The sequence below is a fragment of the Cervus elaphus genome, chromosome X (assembly GCF_910594005.1).
Source record: "Cervus elaphus chromosome X, mCerEla1.1, whole genome shotgun sequence".
In the NCBI taxonomy this organism is placed as follows: domain Eukaryota; kingdom Metazoa; phylum Chordata; class Mammalia; order Artiodactyla; family Cervidae; genus Cervus; species Cervus elaphus.
Window position 1 is genome coordinate 86,620,737 of NC_057848.1, and position 25,183 is coordinate 86,645,919.

The following is a 25,183-nucleotide window of genomic DNA, read 5'->3' on the forward strand; positions in this document are numbered from 1 at the left end:
AAAGAATGGTGAGAGCAGGATGAAAAGACCATTTGCTCCTGAATGCCCAGATTTCTGGGCCTTTGGTACCATAGGAGATGGTGATGGTACCTGTATCAGTATCAAAGAAAAAGCACTCCGCAGAAGATGATTAGACTGTTCTGGGATCAACATGTAGAGTGACCTCTTCCCATTTGCTTAAGCAAATTTGGGAGTCCTTAAAATATTGAGAGAGAAGAACCCTGGGAAAACAATGGACTTTCCAAGATAGAGATAATTCATAGTACTTTAATATTTCAAAGATAGAGATAATTCATAATTCCCTGGTGGCTCAGGTGGTAAAGAATCTGCCTGCAACGTAGGAGACCTAGGTTCGATCCCTGGGTTGGAAAGATCCCGTGGAGAAGGGAAAGGCTACCCATTCCAGTATTCTTGCCTGGAGGATTCCGTGGACTGTACAGTCCATGGGGTTGCAAAGAGCTGGACACAACTAAGTGACTTTCACTTCACTTCACTTCATAGTAATTTATATACTAAAAGAAATCTTAAAGTGGTAAAGCAGCATATCAAATGCATACAAACTTATCAAATGTAAGGGGGGAAAGCAATTTAGAGAAGTTTACCTTTTACTAGCTGACTTTCAAATTCCTTGTTCTACAAAGAAAAGCATTTCTGATTTTTCCATGTTAGAAGTTATTCTAAACAACTGTGAACTAAAATTACATCATTTTCTCTCTAAGAGAAGTGTTTTTCAGGTTTACAAACTAAAATGTGGTCAGCATTTTAAAAAGCTAGGAGATAAAATATTAACTTTTTAAATATAAGATTAATTTTAAACCATTTGATCTCAATCATGAATCTGGAAAAGTAAAGTATTTTTATATTGACTTATTTTAAAATTTGACATAAGGAAGCAGTCTTCACACAGTTACTTGGGTATTTACACACTATATAGAATTGTCTAAAGCTTTTATAATCTATGCTTTTGTGTGACTACATATACAGATTTATATATTATATTCCTTACTAACATAGTATTAGTATGGACCTAAAATTCAACTTAAAATAACTATAATTCACCCACAGGCATGTATTCAAATAGGAAACGAATTATTGCTTACACTTATGTATACATTATATACGAGTGATAGTCACTCAGTCATGACCAATTCTTTGTGCCCCCATGGACTGTAGCCTGCCAGGCTCCTCTGTCCATGGAATTCTCCAGGCAAGAATACAGGAGTGAGTTGCCGTTTCCTTCTCCAAGGTATATTATATATAGTTTTTAACTGTTTTCAGTAGCTATAACTATACTGATTGAAGGTAGGTGCTGTAACCCTTATCTTCTAAATGCCAGAATAGCTGATGGGGTTCAGGACACTATCCCACAATATGGCACTGTGGCATATTGAATACTTTAAGCTGAAGGAATTTGAGAAAATAGAAGTAGAAAGGTCAGTGAGTTTCCCCTTGCTCTTCTCCTGTGAAACAGTTCAGAAAATCCCCACATGAGAGGTATCTTGCCTATATCCTAAAGAAAGGAACGATCTTATCTCCAAGATGGAGGAACGACACCAAGAAGAATCTGAATGAATAGACCTTAGTCCCCCCAGTTTCCGATGATTCATTTTCTTTGCCCTATCGTATCTTTCCATGACTTTCCAACTCTTCATCAAAGCCAGCATAAAACCTCTCAGGTTTAACCATTTCTTTGGGTCATCTTTTACTAATGAAAGTTTCCATGCATGCCATGTAAAATTTACAGTCAATAATTTATATGTTTTTTTTCCTGTTAATCTGTCTTTATCAATCTTAATTTTCAGACTCAGTTAGGGACCTTATGAGAGTCAGGGTAAATTGTTACCTGCTCTACAATAGCATTGCTTCATCAAATACTAGGCAGAGAAAACTGTCATTTTACTTAATTTTGATGTGGAGAGTAATTGTTAATACATAAGACTTGTTCCATTAGAACTGGAATAAGCACTAGTAGAACACTGGGGACGAAGGAGTTTATGTACCTCATTGTGAACTGAATCAAATTAGTTCTTACAATTTCCATCTTCATAAGCAGTACATTACTTATGATTTTAATAAAAAACTTGAAATCTGAAATATCATTACGTCTGGATTGTTGAGAACTTGGAAAAATCAATTTGAGATCCACTTAACCTTCAAAAAGCTTTAGTTAGCAACATAGCATAATTATCCGTTTAAATGCAAGGAAGTCACAAATGTAAAATCTATTAAAAAAATATAGACAGCATTTTATCTTTCCATAATATATCAGAAAAGATGTCTCTAAATGCTAAAATCCAAATATGAATTCTTTCATTTAATTTGAATACATCAGTTTTAGACAAAAATGATTACTATTTTTAAAGAAATTTATTTAAAAAATAATATTATGGCATATTAGTTGAGATTTACTTAGAGATCACACATTATATGATAAATATGCAATAATGAATATTTTAAAATGTGAAATATTAATAAGAACAATATAGTATATATACATTGCAATTGGGTTCAACATAACAGTTTAAAATGTCTCATTATTTAGACTATAAATTTTTTTTAAAAAATCAGATTACAAATCTTAGGCATAGGACCTTTAAATAGTATAACAAAGATAGCATAGTCAGTGATAGGGATTCTGAACCAAAGTCCCCAGTTTTTAACATATAGTAGGCAATTATGTTACTGGAGTGATGAACCAATTTTGTAATAAGCCCAATTTTTCCACAGGTGGCCTGAGTTGGCTGGGTATAAAGAAAATGCTTTTAAATCAGCTTGCAGTTAAAGCCACAGATCTGATGAACATTACAGAGGTAAGAGGTACACTCAGCCCTCCTACTTTTCTCTACCCGCATTCAGTATTCACTCACTGTGTCTTTGTGGATATTTCTTTTTACTTTTCCTTTTTCCTTTTCCTCTGTCTTTTCCAAAGACAGACTCTATCTTTGCATTCAGAGATACCTAAGAGAGTGATACCTAAGATACCTTCATTTATCCAAACATATCCATTAAGTGCCTACTCTGTGTCAGGTATCTTCTAGGTTCTGAGGATACAGTACTCGATATGGACACAAAGTCACTGGGTCATGGCTTACATGGAGATTACAGTTTGGTGGGAAAGCACCCATTAAACAAATACAATTTTTTAAACACCAGTTGAAAAGCATGCAATGCAAAGCACAGGTTTTCAAGAGTATTTATTTAGGAGACCTAACTTACACTGTGGGGGTATGGGTGGGTCAAGTGTTTGCCAATGCCACTTGATGGATGAAATATTAGAACTCAGACTTGAAGGGGCAGAGCCAGAGGAGCACTGGAGCAGGGTGAGTGAAGGCTCTGAGGGAGATGAAATACTGTGGCCACATAAAAGAGAAAAAAAAAAGCTTGGACTACTAGAGCCAATGGAGTAAGTGGGAAATAGGAGGCAGGCATTTCCTGACCTCTGTAGAGGCCAGATTCTATAGGTCTCTTGCTGTGTTCAGTCGCTCAATCACATCTGACTCTTTGCGTCCCCACGGACTGTAGTCTACCAGGCTCCGATGTCCATAGAATTTTCCAGGCAAGAATACTAGAGCAGGTTGCCATTTCCTATTCCAGGGGATCTTCCCAACCCAGGGATGGAATTCGCATCTGTTGTATCTCCTGCATTGGCAGGCAGGATCTTTACGACTAGTGTTACCTGGGAAGTCTCACAGGTCTCTCAAGCATTTTGAAATTTTTCTTGAGAAAGATGTAAGTCATTGAAGTTTTAAACAGGGAACTGACATCATCCAACTTTTTTTTTCTGCTCAAAGGCATAAAAAATGCTAACTAACACAAACATACACACATATAAGTACACACACATACACTAACAACAACAAGGAAAAGCCCTAGGACTAATGCAACATAGCATACTATGCAAATGACAGTAAGTCTACTTGTTAGTTCCTAACTACTGATAAGAAGAGTATATATTATGTAAATATCCAATTAAAGTTTATCTGATAAATTATTAACAATTTACATAGTATCAAAAAGTTAAAAAATAGCAGGTGTTGGACAACGCATAACTATTGAGACTGGCATATAAGTAGTTGTGTTTAGAGTAACATAAGAGTTATGATTAGAAAACTTTGAGATTGATGTGTATATTTTAGAATGTCAGTATTATTACTGAATATTCATAGTCTGCACACACAGATGTTAATTAGATCAAGTACCAGTTCCAGCCCTACCTCATATTCAGCCCTCAGCATGATTTATCATGCAGCAACAATGTATAAGAAACTGGGAGATTAAGCAGAGAAAAAGAAAGTAAATAAAGTGATAAGACATGGTTCCTAATCCTCATTGAATTTATAAACTAGTGTTGGGAGACAGATAAATAATAGCAGAGCAATAGTAGCAGGAACTAATGTTTAGTGAACTCTTACAATGAACCAGGCATTGAGCTAAATGTTTTATAAGCATTGTCTTATTTACTCCTCCCAATAGCCCTATGATGCATATATGCTATCAGTAACTCCTTTTTACACATGATGAAATTCACCTCAGGGAGGTCTATTGACTTTCTCAATGCTACCTCCACAGTAAGTGGTAGATTCAGGATTTGAACCTGGGTACCCTTACCACTCCTCCAGATTACAAAAGTATGAATTTAATCTGGTTTTCTTAATCAGAGAAGAATGACTCTTATTAAAGGAAAGGAGACTAGAAATTGAAACCACCAGACAAACATTGTCTTATACTATCATATCTTCTATCTATTCTCCTGATGTTTCATTCATCTTCCCTAAAAAATTCTTTACTCACCTCTAAGTGGCCTATGTCCTGTCTCCCCTTCCCCAATTAAGATACTGTGTAAGTTCTCAAATCTCACTGATTGGGCATTCACTTTTTTTCTTCCTATGATGTCATAAGGTATGCGCTTAGTAGCTCAATTGTGTCTGACTCTTTGCTACTCCATGGACTGAATGTAGCTCACCAGGCTCCTCTGTCCATGGAATTTTCCAGACAAGAATACTGGAGCAGATTGCCATTTCCTACTCCAGGAGATCATTAAATCTTAATAAATTCGTATACTTTATCTTCATGGGCTTCCCAAGCGGTGCTAGCCGTAAAGAAACTTCCTGCCAATGCAGGAGACGTAAGAGACAGGGGTTCAATCCCTGGGTTAGGAAGAGACCCTGGAGGAGGGCACGGCAACCCACTCCAGTATTCTTTTTTTTTTTTTTCTTTCCGCCATGTCTCCCCATTCACAATACAGACCAGGTAAAGGGCCTGCCTGGGCTGAGGTGTATATGGGGTGGATTTACTCTGCCTCCTCTTTCTATACAGTCAGTGTAAGAACACAGCCTGTGGTAAGCATCGGGAGGCCCCACTCCAGTATTCTTGCCTGAAGAATCCCCATGGACAAAGGAGCCGGGCGGGCTACAATCCATAGGGTAGCAAAGAATCTGACGTGACTGAAGTGTCTTAGCCCGCATGCATACCTTACCTTCATGGTCATCTGTCTAGTGGCACTTTCACAGACTCAGCTGTTGAATCCAGGAACGTGGAAGGCAAGTGTTTCCTTCCCTATACCTGGAAAGGTGTTGAATGCATGATACGGTTTTCAAGTTTTCTTTGGAGGTAATGGCTAATCAATGGTTTTCATACAGAGGAGCAATGTGATCTCACCTGTTTGTAGGAATCTTACTCTGGCAGCAGAGGGAAGGATGGTTTGGAGAGATGAGACATTGAACCCTGGGAGAGCATCTAGGCAGCCAGGGACATAGCATGTGAACAGAAAGTAGAAGATGGATATAAGAAATATGGAGGGGGTAGAGTCCATGGGACATGGTGACTGACTAGATGTTACTGGTTAGAGAGAGGGAAGTATTGGGTTGGCCAAAACGTTCATTCGGCTTTTCCCGTAAGATGCTATGGAAAAATCTGAATAAACATTTGGGTTAACCCCATATTCAGGATACTTGAGTTCTCCTGCCTGAGTAACTCAGAGTGTGTCTTCTGTATACTTGTTTTTTAACAGAACTTGGGAGACAAGAAAGGGAACATTATTTCGAGTGGGTAGAGCAGGCAGAGAGGGAGAATACTGAGTAGTTTTGAATAGACTGAGCTTGAGATAGCTAGGAAATACTGGGATGGTAATACACAACAGGCAGTTGGAAATAGTGGCTTCTTAGATAACCTGGAGATCAGCTTATATGGCAAGAGCGAGAACTGCAAAGCCAAGTCAAATGGAGCAAAGATCTCCCCTTATCCATTCAGATTTACATCAGGACAGTGCTTCAAAAGTGCTCTCCAACATGCTTGTGGGTTCAGTGAACATGCCCTTAGCCTGAATACAGTTGATCCTGATATGTTCCCTCCAAACAGAAACTATCCTGGGGTTATAACTTCAGCTAAAAGAGCAAAATATCAGATCCCCGAGCCTGTCCTAACAGTTTTCAATGATCTTAAAAGATCACTTTACTACAAATGTCAATGAAGCAAAATATATAGTCAGTGTGAATTTTGATAAAGGGTATGTCTCTGAGAAATTAAGTTTTATTGTTTCAGGTAGTGACAGAGTGAGGGTATAAAGGACTTTGAGATATATTACTATAGACTCAAGAATAACTGTATACAGCTATGAAATTCATGACAAATGGTGATGCTAAATATCTGAGAATCCCCATTGCTCATTATTATTGGGCACTCTTTAGTTTTTTATTTTTTAGTTTGTATGATACCAGGTAATTCTGCTACTCTGTCTGCTACTCAGAAATGAATATCTAGGTATTTGGGATTGATTGTTTACTATAAAGTGATTCTCTGAATTCTTGGGGCATTTAAGTTTTCAATTTTTCCTGCATTTGTTTTCAAGTGCTGTTTCAAATTTGGGGATTAGTGTACTGAACTGTAAATAGTTTTCAACCATGCATTCTGAATTCAAGTGGTAGTTTCAAATTCAGTGGATAATATTTTATCATTTCTCACTTATCTTTCCTTAACTAAAATCACCAATGAGGGAAAGAAGTGATAACAAAAATGAAAAAGTATTCCAAACCAAGTTTACTCATAAAGATAAAAGTCAGCTCTGTGTTTTTGAAAGACCTATGAACTGAGGCAAAGATTTAATCCTTTTTTTTTTTTTTTTTTTTTGCATGGGGAATGGGATTTATTTCCCTCAATTGCAAAACAGAGCAAAAAGAGTAGAAATTCTATAAGGTTCCTCCCAGCTATAAAATGCTAGATTCCATAAGTATTCAGCAAAAAGGGAAGCACTTGAGAAACAGTGAATACTTTGAGATTTCTATAGTGGAAATACTTGAATATATTATTTAAGCTAGTTGCTCAATTTTATATTAAATCTGCTGATTCTCGATTGAAGGCAGTTGATGGTAAAATATATTTTGCTCATCTTTTGTATGTCCTATGATCTCTAAAACAAGGTAAGAATCTAGTAAGTGCAAGGCAATCTCATCCTGAATTTAACCCACAATAAACTATTCCAGGTGTATCCCATGTGGCACAGTGGTAAAGAATTCACCTGCAATGTAGGAGACTGTGATGTGGAGACCTGGGTTCGATCCCTGGATTGGGAAGTTCCCTTGGAGAAGGGAATGGCAATCCACTCCAGTATTCTTACCTGGAGAATCCCATGGACAGAGGAGCCTGGAGGGCTACCGTCCATGGGGTTGCGAAGAGTCAGACAATGCAACAAGAAACTATCTCAAAGACAGACATGTTACTCTATAATAACATAATGGCATTTAAACACAACTTCTTATTTCTAACCCAATTGCTTATTGACAACTCTTATTTCTTTTCAAAACTCTTATTTCTTTTCAGTTTGGGCTGTTTGTCATCCCTGACATTAAACTTTCAACTCCTAGTTCTCTAAGAGTTGAAGATCTATGCTCACTTCTCAGAATCTATTCACATCATCACTTTACATAAATTGTCTTTAGATGATCATGCAACCCTAACCCTAAGTCTAATCTCTTCTTCACCTAATAAATTTTTCGCAAGGTTGAAAACAAGTTCATTTCAGGATATAAAGCACATTAATCTAACACTTCAGTCATGGCAGCCAAACATTTCAGATTGTTTCCCTGTATTTATTCAATATGGTCAGTTATTCTGGACCAACTCTAGGCTAGAAATTGTACTAGGAAAATGTTATTTTTGCTACACTAGAATTTTCTGAGGCAAAGCTGTTTTACTTGCACTGCATTTCTTATACTTTTTGGCAAGTCTTCATCTATTTTTCAAGTTTCACTAAATATGCATATATGTGCATGTATGGATCCATGTATGTATGTGTATACATACATATGTAAGAATTGATTACTTTTGCTGCATTGTTAATGGATGCTGTATTTTCTCTAGTATCAATGTATGTCTTCAATAGGAAATTGCACTATTTAATGCGGAAAGACATTTTTAGACATTTTCTATGGAAGAAGCTATTCAAATACAGTGGCATTACTTTCAAACAACACATTCCTTTTCTTTTCTCTGTTGGAAAGATAAAAGTGTGCCTTGTGAAAATTTTCTGCTTTAGGAAAACAAAAATAACAAAATAATTTCAGTAGCATTGCATTTGTGACATGGATATAAACTAGGACTATGAATCTATCTTTAATGTGTTTGCTGTGTCTGGGTGTCTATGACATCTCAAAAAAATCACATGATCTTAGGAATCATATAAATTTCAATATCAATGTGTTATTCAAAGCCAGCACTTGGACTAAGAAAAAGAAAAAAGTCAGGATTTCAAAGAGATATTTGCATTCCCATGTTCATTACAGCATCATTCACAATAGCCAAGAAGTGGAAAGAATCTAAATGTCTCATGAATGAATGAATAATAAATATGTGGTATACACATACAATGGAATACTATTCAACCATACAAAAGAGGGAAGTCTGTCATATGCTATAACATGGATGTAACCTGGAGTATACTATACTAAGTCAAATAAGCCAGACACAGAAGGACAAATACTGCATGATACCATTTATGTCAAGTATCTAATAAAGTAGTCAAACTCCTAGAAAATAAATATAATGATGGTTGCCAGGGGCTGAGAAAGGGGAAATCGGGAAGTTGCCTTACAATGCATATAGAATTTCAGTCACGCAAGATGAACAAATTTCTAGAGATTGTAAGTAGCGCTTGGGAAACTGTCCTCAGCAGGAAGTGCCTTTCCTTGTCACTTTAACAAAGCTATACTGTAACTAACTTTTAACCCACCACCCCCATGCTCTACTCCTCACCAGCCCCATCACATCTTTCGTATCTTTTAATCACACAATGGATTCTTTACTGACTGAGCCACAAGGGATGTCCAATCACACAATCCCTTGCCTAATTCAGATCTTTTCATAGATCAAAGAAGTAGGAATAAAGAATAAGTAAATAACAGATGACCAGATCACTTCACTAGCTTCCCCTTCAGTAATCTCAGGAACAAAATGACCAAACTGTGAACAAGATAATGTTTAGAGGAAGATCACGAGGAGTCAACAGCCTGCACACAGTGGGGGATGGTGATGACTCTGGATCTCTATTTCAAGGATTCACTGCGATGACTTCCCACCTTTCCTTTAAAACTTTCACGGCCAAGCATAATCTTTCAAGGTGGTTTTCTAGGCACACTGAGTCCACAATTTCCCCAGACTGCCAGCATTTTGATTAGAGACAACTTTCCTCTCTACTAATGCTTCTGATTTTGTAAGTGTCGAGCAGCAGGGCGCAATTCAATCAGTAACAAGATCTGCCATATTACGTTGTGCTTATAGTAAAGAATACTGTATTGTACACTTAAACTGTTGTTAAGAGGGTAGATCTCATTTTTCATAATTTTTACCACGATTTTTAAAAGGGTAAACTTCTATTGAGGTCATTAACTCTACACACAGACACACACACACAAACATATACTGAATCTAAAATTTTGCTTGAATGTCTGAGTTCTCTGCAAAATTCAAGATAGAATGCCCAGTGGCTTTCTCCTCCTCTCCCCTCCACCCCAACTGTTCCAGGTCAATTTAGTTAGTATACAGACTTTGCTTACAAGCCCAGAGGAACAGTGTGTGTGTGTGTGTGTGTGTGTGTGTGTGTGTGTGTGTGTGTGTGTCTAGGAATGAAGGGGAACAGAAAAAAATGCCAGTGGATACACCTAGATAAACTTTGAGACTCACAGTTTAGAGCTACTTTGTGACAATGCAAGAGAAGGATTCTAAGTGTTAGGTAGAGTTACCCAGGGAACAGCAAAGGATAACAGAAACATTCTGTGATTCTATGATTAAGCTGGCTCTAAGAAGAGAACCTGGCTGGCTCCCTGTGGTGTGCCCTTCCATGTGTAACAGCTGGGTGCCCTGGAAGACATGCTGCTGCCTGAAAATTCTGGACGTAGTCATTGGCTGGTCTAAGGAAATTGAGATGCTCCTACTAAAGCTCTACATAGGGCGAAACAAGTGACACAATAGGTTATATATACCAGTGCCCAGTTTAGTGAAAGTCTCAAAAACAAAACAAAAACACTAATTGTTAATGTATGCGTCTTTTGTACGTTACTACTTAAATCACTCTAATACATAAGATTTCGTGTTTGTTTTAAAGTGGGTACTTTACTTTTAGCATCTCAGGGTATTCATTTTAGTGGCAGGGGGAGTAGTTGGGGGTGATTTTCACTCCTTTCTATATACAAACAAAAATATATCGCTTTTATCCACAAATGCCCAGGCATTCTAAAGACATAAGAGCGAAGTGTGCCAAAATGTTAGGCTGCTAGTTATTTTGCATAAAACACACATCCAAACACGTATTCACTGAATAGCAGATGGCAGAGAAAAGAAAATCAGTTAGATTGCAGTGTGGGTGAAACCGACCCAGTAAGTTCTGTAAAGATGGAAACCTGGGCATAAGAGACACCATAAGAGACACCATATTGAGTAAGCAAATGGAATGTCTAATCTGATTCTTTCATCTTTACTGCTTATGATTTATCCTGTCTCTATAAATACATTATTGCTTTTATCATAATGCCTTAAAGTTACTTTTGGATGGAAAATGGAGATGGAAAGAACATGTTTATATAGTTATACATCTTGGGAAATATTTAGTCTAGGAACAAAGACTTTTAATGATGCACAATGTTTCCTAAAATTCATTAGTGGATGAAAATTAATTTAGATAAAACTACTCAAGTCCTGAGTTTCCCAGGTGGCTCTGCTAAAGGATCTGCCTGCCAATGTAGGAGACACAGGAGATGGGGGTTCCACCTCTGGGTCGGGAAGATCCCTGGGAGAAGGAAATGGCAACCCACTCCAGTATTCTTTCTTGGAAAATTTCATGGACAGAGGAGCCTGGCAAGCTACAGTCCAGGGGGTCGCAAATTGTTGGACATGAATGAACAACTGAGCAAGCACATGTGCCATCAAGTACAAGTGAAAAAACAATGATGAATATGGCTATATGGTCTAACATATATGAGAAGTATCTTGAACTCATTTTATGAATCAAGTTAATATTTATGTTATAATATTATTCAGCTTATGAATTATATTTTCCCAGTAAAAATAAAAGTAGAAAATAAGGACAATTATCTAAAAAGAACATGTGGAAAAGAAAATAGTTGCACATTTACTACTGATTTAAAATTTTAAGTTAATATAAGTGACAATTTATTAAAACTGGATTGAAATTAATACACATAGGCTAAATAAGAACAATGGCAGATTCTGGATCTAGAATAAACAATAAGATGAACTAATAATTAAGGAACTAATAATACACAATAACAAAAAATTATATGATGAAACTAGACCCCCCCAGTACTTTATATATATATGTTTTGATATTATTACAAAACAAAATAAGTCAGCTCTTCGCATCAGGTAAGATTGAGGGCACGAGGAGAAAGGGATGACAGAGGATGAGATGGTTGGATGGCATCACTGACTCAATGGACATGGGTTTGGGTGTACTCCAGGAGTTGGTGATGGACAGGGAGGCCTGGCATTCATTGGGTCGCAAAGAGTCGGACACGACTGAGTGACTGGACTGAACTGAACAAAACGAAAAAACATAAGCCCCAGGCTAACAACAGGGAAGAAAAGTGATTGGTTCTGGAGGGTTATTCTTTGCTTTCAGATGAATTAATAAGGAATGAATTAAATGGAATTTTGGGCAGGATATGAAAAATTCTATTTAAAAAGGTAATGTCAGTATTGGGTTGGCCAAAAAGTTCATTCAGGTTTTCCTATACGATGTTGTGGAAAAATCCAAACAAACTTTTTGGCCAACCCAGTATAAGGGAAATGTCAACTTTGAAAAAGGATTAAATAGATAACAAAGAAATTTCCAAAGCCTGCAGATACTTGTTCATAAAAGTATCTTGTGAACATTCTTATATTTCAGAATGCAGGCACAAAAATTATAGTATAACTGTTCCGTTTGTAAGTGGTGGGAATTCTTCCCAACTAGATTTTCAAATCGTCCAATGAAACAACCTCCTTCTCTCATTTAATCTGCTGGTGCTTCCCTTTTCTAGAAATGACCCAGTGAACATAGCACAGAGACCTCTTCTATGAAAACACAAAAGCACTACATACATTGCTCCCCAGGACAGGTGGGTATCAATTGCCATGGCAGTCCATGAGTGAGTCCGTTATTGTGATGCTAAGCTTAATATATGCATATTTGCCAAGCACAGCTCAGCACAACTCTGGACCCCATCTTGCTTTCCTTTGAAGCCAGTTTGCTGAAACCTTAACTCAAGCAGCAATGTTGTCCTTCTGAGACTAGGTTTCATGCCATTCTGGACAAGCTGAAAATGGTACTGTCACAGCCCATTATAATTTTCATAGCAGCCATCTCACAGCCCTAGGAAGCAAGGCTGTTTTGTATGCATGAAAGAAAGTCCCAAGTCTCGGGCAGGTGGGTAGGTGTTTATTTCTGGCTGCAGTTTTGCTAAGTTTCTCAATCAGTCTTGCTTTAATTAGGAATTTTTCTTCTAAGTTATTTTGATGTTAATAATACATGGCTGTCGCATCCCTTGTACATGTTCCCAAACAGTGATACAAACATTATTAAATCTAATCAGTGTTAATGGGGTATTCCATATGCTACTCACTGTGAATCTTTTGAAATGTCATTGTATTGGATGCCTATGTATTGGATAATGCATAAAGAAAGGTTAGTATATACAATGACATGCTTTTGTTCCTTCATTCAATGATTTTTATGAAAAATTTTGTACAGATGGTAGTTGCTTTCAATTTGTATTTGACCATCTTTAAAAAAGAATCTTCTATTAGTCTTCTATATGATGTATATTTAAATTCACAAAGATGTTCAACTCCAAAGAATAAAATCACTAACTTTCCCTTCACTAAATTAAAGAACAGAAACAATGCCCAAATGACATAGATCTAATAAAGAAGATCCTGTTAAAATGAGGCCCCGTAGAAGTGTGCATGAGGAAATATTTAGCAAGAATTGAAAACCAGGCACCAGGCCTAAAATACCTAATGTAACATTAGGAAGAAAACCTAAACAACACAAAACTTATTTTGCCTAAGACATCTAAGTGACCACACCACTGTTGTTCATTCCAATATAATGTCCTTTTCTGCTCTCTGTATTAACGATGTTGCTGCTGCTGCTGCTAAATTGCTTCAGTCGTGGCTGACTCTGTGCGACCCCATAGACGGCAGCCTACCAGGCTCCCCCGTCCCTGGGGTTCTCCAGGCAAGAACCCTGGAGTGGGTTACCATTTCCTTCTCCAATGCATGAAAGTGAAAAGTGAAAGTGAAGCTGCTCAGTTGTGTCTGACTCTTAGCAACCCCCTGGACTGCAGCCCACCTGGCTCCTCCATCCATGGGATTCTCCAGGCCAAAGGTTACTGGAGTGGGGTGCCACTGCCTTCGTATTAACAATGAACTACTAATATTCCATGTGACCACTAAAAGTAATTCTAACCAGATGATCCTATATTTCTGAAGATGTTTATATGTATTTTCTCTCCTGGAGCAATGCTATCAAGTATATTGATATCTCTAAGAAGCAGGGCTGCTGAGGCAGACCCTGTACTAAGAAGATACATTATAAACAACAGAAGAGCTAGCTCACCATTCACATGTATGAAGAGGATGCTGTGGCTTGTCCACTTACCTCTTCATCTATAGCCATGTGCGTAAATAGTGATCCATCACTGGAGTTACTCTCTTTAAACTGTAAGGTGAGCAATATGTGCTTAAGAAAAACAGTGTGCTTCTATAGTCTTGTATAGATGGTTTAAGTCATCACTGCCTGGAGAGCATAGGAAGAGCTGATCAGTGGTGTTTTACTCTGGACATCAACATGTTGCTAAGTCTTAAGTTACACAGGCCTTTTATATTGCAATTCCTCTAGATCTCTCAAACCTTTGTGTTTGACTATAGACTATCAATGGAGAAGGAAATGGCATCCCACTCCAGTATTCTTGCCTGGAGAATCCCGTGGATAGGGGAGACTGGTGGGCTGCCGTCTATGGGGTCGCACAGAGTCAGAAACGACTGAAGCTACTTAGCAGCAGCAGTATAAACTATCAAAATATGTCTGTTAGGTTACATAGAAACACACCAAGAACAAAAATGGAGATGTTATCATTAAAAAAAATTCAAGAGATGAAAAGCAAAACAAAAAATTATAAAAGATTTTAAAAAACTTTATTGACTAGTTGATTATATCTACTGTGAACGTGGGGTTGACTGTTTTGTCATTTTACTGATCTTATGATGCTTTCCTATCACTATGGCATTCTCTTCAAAGATTTTATTTAATGTTAGTAAACTATAAAGGAGTTTCTCTTTTTTTCCTGTCTCTTTTTGCAAACTTATCCTAAAAAGTACTAGAAATATGAGATTTCTCTACTGTTTACTTTTATAGTTAAAAGAAGGACATTCAAAACCTGTCAGACAGGTACTGTTTTCTATAGTTAATGAAAGGAATTTTATATGAAATGACAGTGCAGTTGCTATATGAAAATATTAAATGGTACATCTGACTTTTAGCTACACGAGGTATTTGTTCCTTTGATTATAGCTTTCGATATAGAAATAAACAATGCACCCCTATTCATAAGCCCCCATCTGGACTCTTGCCAGAACCATTAGAGGAAGTGGCTTCCCAAAAGGGAATATCATGGAAGTCTTTGAATTACCAGCAAAACACTGGTTTTCTTTAAATATGTTTTTAAAAGCAGAATCATCTCTAGTCACCAAAGTGTTATTGTTCCCCTTAAAGTTGGTTATTAGTAAAGTCAAATTATAGCATTAAGATATTGAATACACAATTGAGGAACAAATTTTAGAATTACATATAAGTTATTTGAAAAAGCCTCTCTGTAGTTGCTTTATAAGCGCTGGGGAAAAAATTAGAGTCAATGTTAAAAGATTTCTGTTTGCAAAGGTATATCATAGTTCACAGCAAAATCTAGAGTTGCAAATGACCTTTTGGTATTAACAACCTATTTTTCAGTCAGGAAGAAAATCTCAAAGCATCATCTCTAATATAACAAATTTTCAGGGGAAGGTTTTCTATTGAAAATGTTGTTTCTTCTTCTTGAAAAACTAATCAAAATCAGTAGATTTGCTGGACTCCCAGATCTCTCCAAACTGTACATATTAAACTAGTTAGTGCCTAAGAGTCAGTGATAAGTTCTGGTGTGTTTTCTTTCCATATGCCTTCAGGCACACACATGTAATTTTGTGCTTCGAAGAGTCAGCACTTCATAAAAACAGAGATGAACAGTTATAAAACATATACCAGTACCCTTTGGAAGTAATTAAAAATATGGCATTTCCCTGTGCTTACTTCCTTTCCTTTTGGCATCGCCCCTTCTATATCCTATGTGCAGCTTCCCCTGTAACTGACTAAATAAATTTTATTTCTTTTTTGCTCTCCCCAAAGAATCGCATGCTTAAACTTACAGAAATGTGCCATGAATAATATTATTAGGCTTCTAAATACAATTTAATTGCATTAAAACTAATAAGAATAAACTCAGGAGAACACTGGCTCCAATCCACAAGCGATTCAGACTATTGTCTGTTCTGAAAGTACACTTTTACTATTTTCAAAAGGGTCTCCAAAGTGACAAATATAAACAATGTAGTTTCATTAGATACAGAGGGATATATGTTTGATGTATATATTAAAATTTACTTATAGTGCTCAATTCTACTGCTGTTGGTTTTTGTATGTGACACTACCATTTGATAATCCAAATACTTTAACATAATTGTGTTTTTCCAAATTGTACTATGTGCAGATATATTTCTAAAGGTATAAATTAGCATGTCATTTATTTGAGTATGCATAAAATCAAAACAATTTCCAGTCTGATTTTCAACCAATATTTGAAGGCAACTTTAAAGATCTGGCAAGTGGCCATTTGAAGCACACAAATATGTCAGTGTATGTGAATATGCTGTTGTTGTTCAGTCACGAAGTCGTGTCTGACTGTGACTCCATGGACTGCAGCATGTATGTGAATATGCATGTGTGTTTAGTTGCTGACGTTTTTGCAATCCTATGGACTGTAGCCGGCCAGGCTCCTTTGTCCATGGGATTTCCCAGGCAAGAACATTAGGGTGGGTTACCATTTCCTTCTCCAAGGAATCTTCCCAACCCAGGGATTGAACCCGTGTCTCCAGCATTGCAGGCATATTCTTTACCACTGAGCAACCAGGGAAGCCCTGTATGTGAATATACAGATAAGCATATGTGTATGTGAATAGGATTAGAATTATATAAAGTTCTTTTAACTAATATTATTTATTCTACAATGGCAATATTCTAAAAGCACACAAAACTTAGGAGAAAACAGGGTACACTGATGATAGTTAGACACATTTTGTTGCATGCTTGGGGTTATGATAACCTCTAAATGTTATATCAGAGAAGGCAATGGTAACCCACTCCAGTACTCTTGCCTGGACAATCCCATGGATGGAGGAGCCTGGTGGGCTACAGTCCATGGGGTCGCGAAGAGTCAATGACAGAGCGACTTCACTTTGACTTTTCACTTTCATGCATTGGAGAAGGAAATGGCAACCCACTCCAGTGTTCTTGCCTGGAGAATCCCAGGGATGACGGAGCCTGGTGGGCTGCCGTCTACAGGGTCACACAGAGTTGGATACGACTGAAGCAACTTAGCAGCAGCAGCAGCAAATATTACATGCTACTTGCATTATTTCAGATTTGAACTGCATAGTAATGCAATCTTTCACATGACATACTTTGATCTCTGACATACATAAAATGAGACAGGTTATGAAGTTCTACTAGACACTTAATCCTTAAATTTGTTGCCATACCACTGCAAATGTAACCCTAGTTTCCTAGTATATAACATGATTCGGAGGTTAATTCTCCATCAAGCACTCTCTATTCCAATTTCCAGCTATTAAAGAATTGTTTAATGTTATTCTAAATACTTCAGCTTAGAAAATGTGCTTCTATTCAGTCATCTTATAAATGATGTCATAAAGGATAACTGACAATCAAAGTAGACTCATAAATATTAAATGAAGTAGTAATAAAATCTCTACTAATACCATTTGAAGTTAAAGATCTATCCTTTAATAAAAATAACCTTTATACTCTTATTTTTACTCCTTCTAGGATGAATATAATGTTATATATTTCAAGTAAAAGGAAGGACCTTTGTTGGACTCTCAGGTTTTAATGTAAGAAATTATCCAAAAGCTCAGATTGACCTACATACAGTGTAACCTCTACTTGAGAAATACTTTTGAGGGTAACCAATTTGCTTAAGTTTTCCTGGAACTTCTCAATTTTTAGCACCGAGAGTCCCGTGTCTGTGGAAACCCTGTGGTGTTTGGCAAAACCTGCAAGGTTGGTTACTCCAGAGGTAACACTCAAACACACGGTCCCTTAGGCTGTTTAAATATTTATGGTTTGAATATTCCACAAAAACAAATAAATAGGCTTTGTTGTTGTTGCTAGAAAATAATGTGTCTCTTAGCAGAAACAATAACTTTCAAAGAATATATTTAAATGTGTATCATTAGGAACATGGGTGATGTGTTGAATGCTTACTACTTCCCAAACGTTATACTAGGGACTAATACTTTTTTGAAACCGTATTATGAGACTTTTACCTTACAGAGGTTTTAAGGTTCTGATGACCTTAAAAGAGCTAAATCTTTCCAATTGGAGTAGAAAGACAATCTTTTTTCCAAACTCGATCTATTATATCTTTTGTGTGAATATACCCTAAAATCTCTACATTGCCATGGAGTGGGCATGGAAAACAGACTAAAACTTCTTACTTGAAGGATTGAGATAGGAAACATCAAGTCTAGCTGGAGAAACAAGCAAATTCCATATCAAGTTCTGTATAACTTTCTTTTCCCTCACTGTATAACCTGTTTACTCATAAATTTTAGAAAATTCTTAAGATTATGAGTGGAAAACAGTTATGCTCAACATTCTGGATTAAAAAAAATTATTTAAAAAAAGAGTGTTTTGAGGACTGTATCAAAAGATAAGATTTTTAATCTGATCTTTTCCTTAGAAGGGGAAAAATACAACTGCTGTTGTTTATTGAAGATTCTTTCATGTTTGAGTCCTTCTGAGAAAGCATTCTGTATTTCTGATTCTACTAATAATACAATTGAGCAGTTTTATCCACACTAAATGTTTCTATAGTTTTACCACTATCCTTTCTCCAATTATGGGTGATGTTTAAGACATTGGTGATGATTTGACATGCTAAAAACTGTAATCAGTAGCAGTGGAATGACTACAATCACTGACAAGGCCAGGATACACTGGTTCTGAAAGTAGAAAGGGGTACAGGTAATTACCATTCCCTTCAGTCACATTTATGCATATGAACAGTAGTACCAGTATCTCATTCTCTTGCAAATGCAAAGTGTAATATTCCCTGATTCCACTAATTTTCCTCTAGCATTATTAGTCAAATATATATGTTCACAAAAGACTCATATCTCTAAGATCAGGTTCACTGAGGTTTGGTGTTAATACTGATATTTCTCCCATCAAATCAGTGTATGAGTTTTAACATATGGCTGACTTAACGTGAATTATCATCAGCTAATAGGCAGTGCAAGAGCATCATGTTTATAAACAACTAAAAAATGAACAATTATTCCTAAGAAAGAAAAATGATATTCAAATCTGAATTTCGCCTTTCACTCACTAGGCAAGAGAAGGTAAAAGGCATTAAAAAAATGCCCTTGAACCTCTTATTTTAAAATATTTTTAATAAGTTATCTAAGTATAAGGAAGTTAATCATAAGAACTACTGACAAACAATGGACATGACTGAAGGACTTGTTTTGCAATCAGAAAAGTGGTGGCTAGGCTGTAAAACAAATGATGACATTTTAACATGTTCACCTGTTTTAGTTCATTTCTTACAGATTACACTCAGAATGGACATAGAATCTTTCTGGTTCAAGCTCAACATAAAGCCATCCTGAATTTTCAGAAAATAATAGGAACACTATGAGAGTCATTATGTAATTCATATTTGAAGCAATTTGCTTTCTCATCTTGCCTAGACACCCTGCACTGGTTTTTATTACCTTCCTCTTTCAATTCGTGCTGTTCCCATTATGAAAGCTAGAGCACATCTAACTTTTTCATTTGGTATGGACCCCAACACGTAAACACATTTGCCCCATCTACACATGAGTGTTGCAGATTTTGCTTGAGGCAAGTAAAAACCCAGAGGGAAGGAAGTCAACTTGTCAAAATATATTTTTTCTTCTTAATGTGTAAATAAAGTTTATCTAAATAGGGCTTGAGGTCCAGAAAAAAGTACTGGACTCTCTTGCCTTCATCAAATTGCCTGTGCTCCCTATCCCTAGTCTCCTAGTGTTTCTTTGGTCTTTATAAAGCAGGGGGTTTGATGACAAGAAAATGAAAAAAGAAGGAACAGAAGGGAAGGTAAAAAAAAGAGGAAAGGAAAGAGAAGGACCATTTCCTTCCACTGTTCATCTTTATACAATTTATATATTGTGATATATTTAAGAAATGATAATATTTGTTTGGCATCCCAGGGTAAATATATGAGGCTGCTCACATACTAAGGCAACAGAATCAAGGACACTGGCTACCTCAAGAGCTAAGGGGTCTGACATCTCTTCACAGAGAGCAAAATTTGGGGATCCTCTGATCTAGAGCTCCAAATTCTGTACAATTTAAAAGATAAAACACCACGGAATCAAGTGTAATTGAAATGCTTATCTGATTGTGGGGATCAGAAACAAATATAAGTAGAGAGTTTAATGGATGCCAGCTGGTTATTTAGGCAAATTCACATGAAGAAACTTAGACATGAAATCAATCATCATCATCACAAGAAATATGTGATGTGTTTTTCCCAATTTTCTTAAAGAAGACCCATGATAACAAAATAGTTGAATAGAATCCACATTCTTTTAATTAAATGTTTGGTCATCCACTGCAACAGGCGCTGTCAAAAGTCATTCATTTGATCATGACAATTGAGAAACTTCTGCAGAGGGTTTTGCTGATAGATGATGTAAGCATCATCTAAGGGCAGAATGGAAATTTCCATCCAGAATTCTCTTATATCAAACCAAATATCATGTTATTTTACTAAAGCCAGCAGCAGCATGTTTTAAAAAATTCTTTAATCCAAAGAATGCTTTCATTTCACACAGCCTTACTTACATAAAAACATAAAACAGATAAAAATGGAACTTCTCTGTGTGAGGATGTGTGTAGGGGGATGGAGTGGAGGACAGTAAGGTCTCCATATCATCAACAACCTCCAGTGTCTCTTGGGAGATATCCCTAGGACACCTTGGAACACACTTTGAGAAACAATTGCATTGAATCATGAAACCATGTAAGTTACATCTACTTACAAGCTAATTTCCAGTAAAAACAGGATTTAAAATATAAAAATATCTGTTACATCACATCATGTCACATTTCTTGTTTTATTTGTGCACTTGTTTTATCTTCCTTACTGGGTCTTTAAGGGCAGAGGAAAGAAGGATGAGAGTTTAATAAAAAGGAGAGAATGATAAATAAAATTAAGCATAGAGTCAACAGTGATATATTAAAGGTAGGTTTCTATACTAAAGGTAGAATATTGGTTCTCATCATACTTTTCTAAGGGAAAAAAATTGTTAAAGATGTGGGCCAATTTGCTGCTAAGGATTGCTTCAACTGTAACATTTCCCAGCAACAAAACCAAGTCTGCCTTCCAACAACTTGGGGCACCGCTTATGTTAATACACAACATGCTATCTTGAAGATGTAGCTCAAGCAAACAGCTTTTATGGTTTCTAAATTAGGACATACTAAATGATACATATAAGTATTCCTCTAAAGCCTCTAACACTTTTTCAGTCTAATTCTATTTTTTACCTTGTAAATTCATATGCAGAAGAAATCAACCCCCATAATAGACAAAGATATGTATCACAGAGACTGCTAGTCAAGCAAAAAGATAACGTCAGGCCACCTGATAGATCCTTATCTTTAACTTGCCCTAGACAAATACTATGGCTCCTTTAAAAAGTATATTATCAAAAAAAAAAAAAAAGTATATTATCAGCACTCTTGACAAATAGGTAGTAATGTTTGCTAATTTCTGACTTAAATGTAAGTCGGCAATACAGGTTTTCCACAAAGTTATATTCTGCTCTTGATGAACTTGCCTCATATCTTTAATGGACCTAAAGGAAATACATGGTCAAGTTTACTTTCACTTTTCTGGATGTATACCATTCTCCTAGCAAGGCCATTCAAGTAAGTCAAGATATAAAGATTGTTCAGCTCGGGCTTGTGTGTATCTACCTTCATTGTTTCCTGAGAGCAGACTTACAAAATGGTAACCTTACTTCACAGTCCTATTTTCCACACTTAATCACAGAACATAAAGACAATCTTTCCACATTGTATGGACCAATACAAGCAGTCTAGCTGAATCCTAACTGATTTAGAATGACAGAAAGACATGAAAAAATAAAATAAAACAGGAAGAAAATGAGCTAGGACAATAGAAGTTGAAAGAGGTGGTATGAGGATACCAAATATTGAAATCACATATTTTAAATGGCATTTTATAAAAGATACAAGTAACACTCTGTCCTTCTAACATGAAGATGATCATGCTGATCTAATATCAGTTTAACAGTATTTGGCTACCTTTGCCATCAACGAGCACAGATCTACAATGAATCATACATGTTACTGTCTAGTGTCTACTTGTGACCACTGGTATACAGCAACAAAATAGTTGGCAGAAATCAATTCAATGTCTGGGAACGAAAGCTAATTAACTCAAGCAGGCATTAAACTAACAGCCTTGGGGTCCCCATCATCTCAGTCAGTTGCAACTCGATTCTTACTAACTACTTAGGTCAAAAGCCTTGGGATTGTTCCTTGAATCTTTTCCTGTTTCATATATCCATTGTCTTATTTTAGTAAAATTCTATCCATACTACCTTCAAAGGATTAGAAAGAACTATATTAGAAGTCATACCTTCTATTGATCACAAATGGTCACATATTGGCAATTTCATATAGTTCAGACTGACATATACAAGTATTTAATCACTTTTCACAGTCTCTATTAATACAACCTTAGTCAAAGCCACCATTATCTCTAATATCTGCATTATTTCAATAACTTCCTATCTGGTCTCCCTTCTTCCAACATGCCACACTGGTCAGTCTGTTCTTAACACAGCAGTAAGAGTGATTTTGGCAATACCTAGCTAAGAGCCTAGGTATGTGGATGTGAGAGTTGGACCATAAAAAAGGCTGAGCACCAAAGAATTGATGCTTTTGAACTGTGGTGTTGGAGAAGACTCTTGAGAGTCCATTGGACTGCAAGGAGATCCAACCAGTCAATTCTAAAGGAAATCAGTCCTGAAATTTCATTAGAAGGACTGATGCTGAAGCTGAAGTTTCAATACTTTGGCCACCTGATGAGAAGAACTGACTCACTGGAGAAGACTCTCATGCTGGGAAAGATTGAAGGCAGGAGGAAAAGGGAACGACAGAGGATAAGATGATTGGATGGTATCACCGACTCGATGGACGTGAGTTTGAGCAAGCTTCAGGAGTTGGTGATGGACAGGGAATCCTGACGTGCTGCAGTCCATGGGGTCACACAGAGGCAGACATGACTGAGCAGCTCAACTGAACTGAGGTAACAGCATGTCTTTTTTCTTGCAAAAGCATCTCATCTTTCTTTTAATGAAAGCTCAGGTCCTTATTTGGGCTTCCCTGGTGGTTCAGCAGTAAAAGAATCTGGCTGCCAAGCAGGAGATGGAAAGGAAATGGGAACCCATTCCGTATTCTTGCCTGGGGAATCCCATGGACAGAGGAGCCTGATGTGCTACAGTGCACAGGGTCGCAAAGAGTCGGACGTGACTTAGCAACTAAACAACGACAGGTCCTTATTATGACCCATGAGGCCCTACATCATTTGGGTGTACAATTCCCTCCCTCAGGGAGGAGGCCCTTATCTTTGATTAGTCTTCCTCTCATTTAGTTTGCTCTAGGCACCCTGAACTCACTAATTTTCCTGGAACACACCAGGTATACTTTTGCCTCAGGGCCTCTGCACTTGCTCTTGTCTCTGCCTGGAATGCTCCTTCTCTATATATATATGCGTGACTTACTTCATTTAGATCCTTATTTCAAAGTCACGATGTCAAGGAAGCCTTCCTTGGCCACTCTATGTCTAATGCTGACATATCCTCAACTCCCTTCTTGCTTTCTTTTTCCCATGGCAATAATCATCAGCTGACACACTCTACAATTGAAAAAAAAAATTTTTTTCTTGTTCCTTCTTACTAGAATATAAGTTCTAGAAAGGCAGAAATTTTGATCTGTTCTGGGTGCTATGGAGTCTCTAGAGCCCATAATAGTGTCTAGCACATTAGCAGGCACTCAGTAACTTTTTCCTGAATGAATGAATGGGTCTTAAAACTTAAGATGGTGCGTGCTCAGTTGCTTAGTCGTGTCTGACTCTTTGCAACCCCTTAGACCATAGTCTGCCTGCTTCTCAGTCCGTGGGATTTTTCAGGCAGCACTAGAGTGAGTTGCCCTTTATTTCTGCAGGGGATCTTCTCGACCCAGGAATGGAACTTGTGTCTCCTGCACAGGCAGGCAGATTCTTTACCACTGAGCCATCTGGGAAGCTGGCTTAAGCTGATCAGCCAATTAATTCACCCTTTATTCTGTTCTTCAAAACCAATTCATACTGTCTTTGCAGGAAATTTTTTCATTTTGCATATTCAGAGTAAGGAAATCTCATTTAACCCATGAGTTGTTAAGTGTTACTCTAGGAGGGTACAAGACAAAGCAATATATGGAAGATTTCTTTCAATTTCTTAAAACCAGTCTAATAATTTCTTTTCCTTTCCTTTCCTTCCCTTTCATTTTTTCACTCCAGAAAGGTCATGATTGATTGTCCAGCAACTTTCTTGTAATGTCAAGATTAGAACTGACAGAGAAGAAATGGGTTTGTGAAGTCACCATGCCTTGGGTCCTAAAACTGTTTCCTGGGTTTCTTCACCCAAATGGCTCTCGCAAAGACGCAAAAGAGATCCTTCACAAGAGGAGATGAAATTTTAGCCAGATTACCCAGTTTTGTGCAACTACACTGTCATCTATGAAAGTGGTTGAAGACTGACCAGGAGTTATACATATCACCTTCTTGGGAGACATAAGAAAAGTTGCCGGGAAACATTCTGGTGGCTGTAAAGAGATTCAGAGAAATATTGTTCTTGAAATGTTATTTATAAAGTATTTTCTATAGCAACACTGGCAAAACAAACCGTTTAAAAAGTGTAATTACAATTCCTTCAGGTGCTTCTATGAAAAAGTTACCTTATTGCTAAAATTCATGTGACTTTAGAAAATATTACCTTTGGCAGGCACTTCATTATTATTTAAGCCTTGAGAATATATCAGTGAAAACTGGGTCTAAAAAAAGTAAAATTAAGCAAGCCACTGATAAAATGTTCAATCAAAATCTGCTAGCAGACGCTTTTTTACACTTAAGACCTGTAGGTGGTATGGAAGTGAGGGCAAAATGGAGAATAACAAGCAAAGCAAAGGGGGCAGGATCTGAGGATTAGAGCAGCCCCGCTACTTCAGATATGAGGGATCTTAATA

General features: G+C 37.0%; 1 protein-coding gene and 1 non-coding gene across 3 annotated transcripts in view; both read right to left on the reverse strand.

The window, feature by feature from the left end:
* DIAPH2 (diaphanous related formin 2) overlaps positions 1-25,183 on the reverse strand; it is a 950,551-nt gene that overhangs the window by 259,119 nt on the left and 666,249 nt on the right. The window lies entirely within an intron of this gene.
* On the reverse strand, positions 5,221-5,356 carry LOC122691098. The gene has a single exon (XR_006340336.1). It is a non-coding gene; the product is annotated as a small nucleolar RNA SNORA51 (small nucleolar RNA).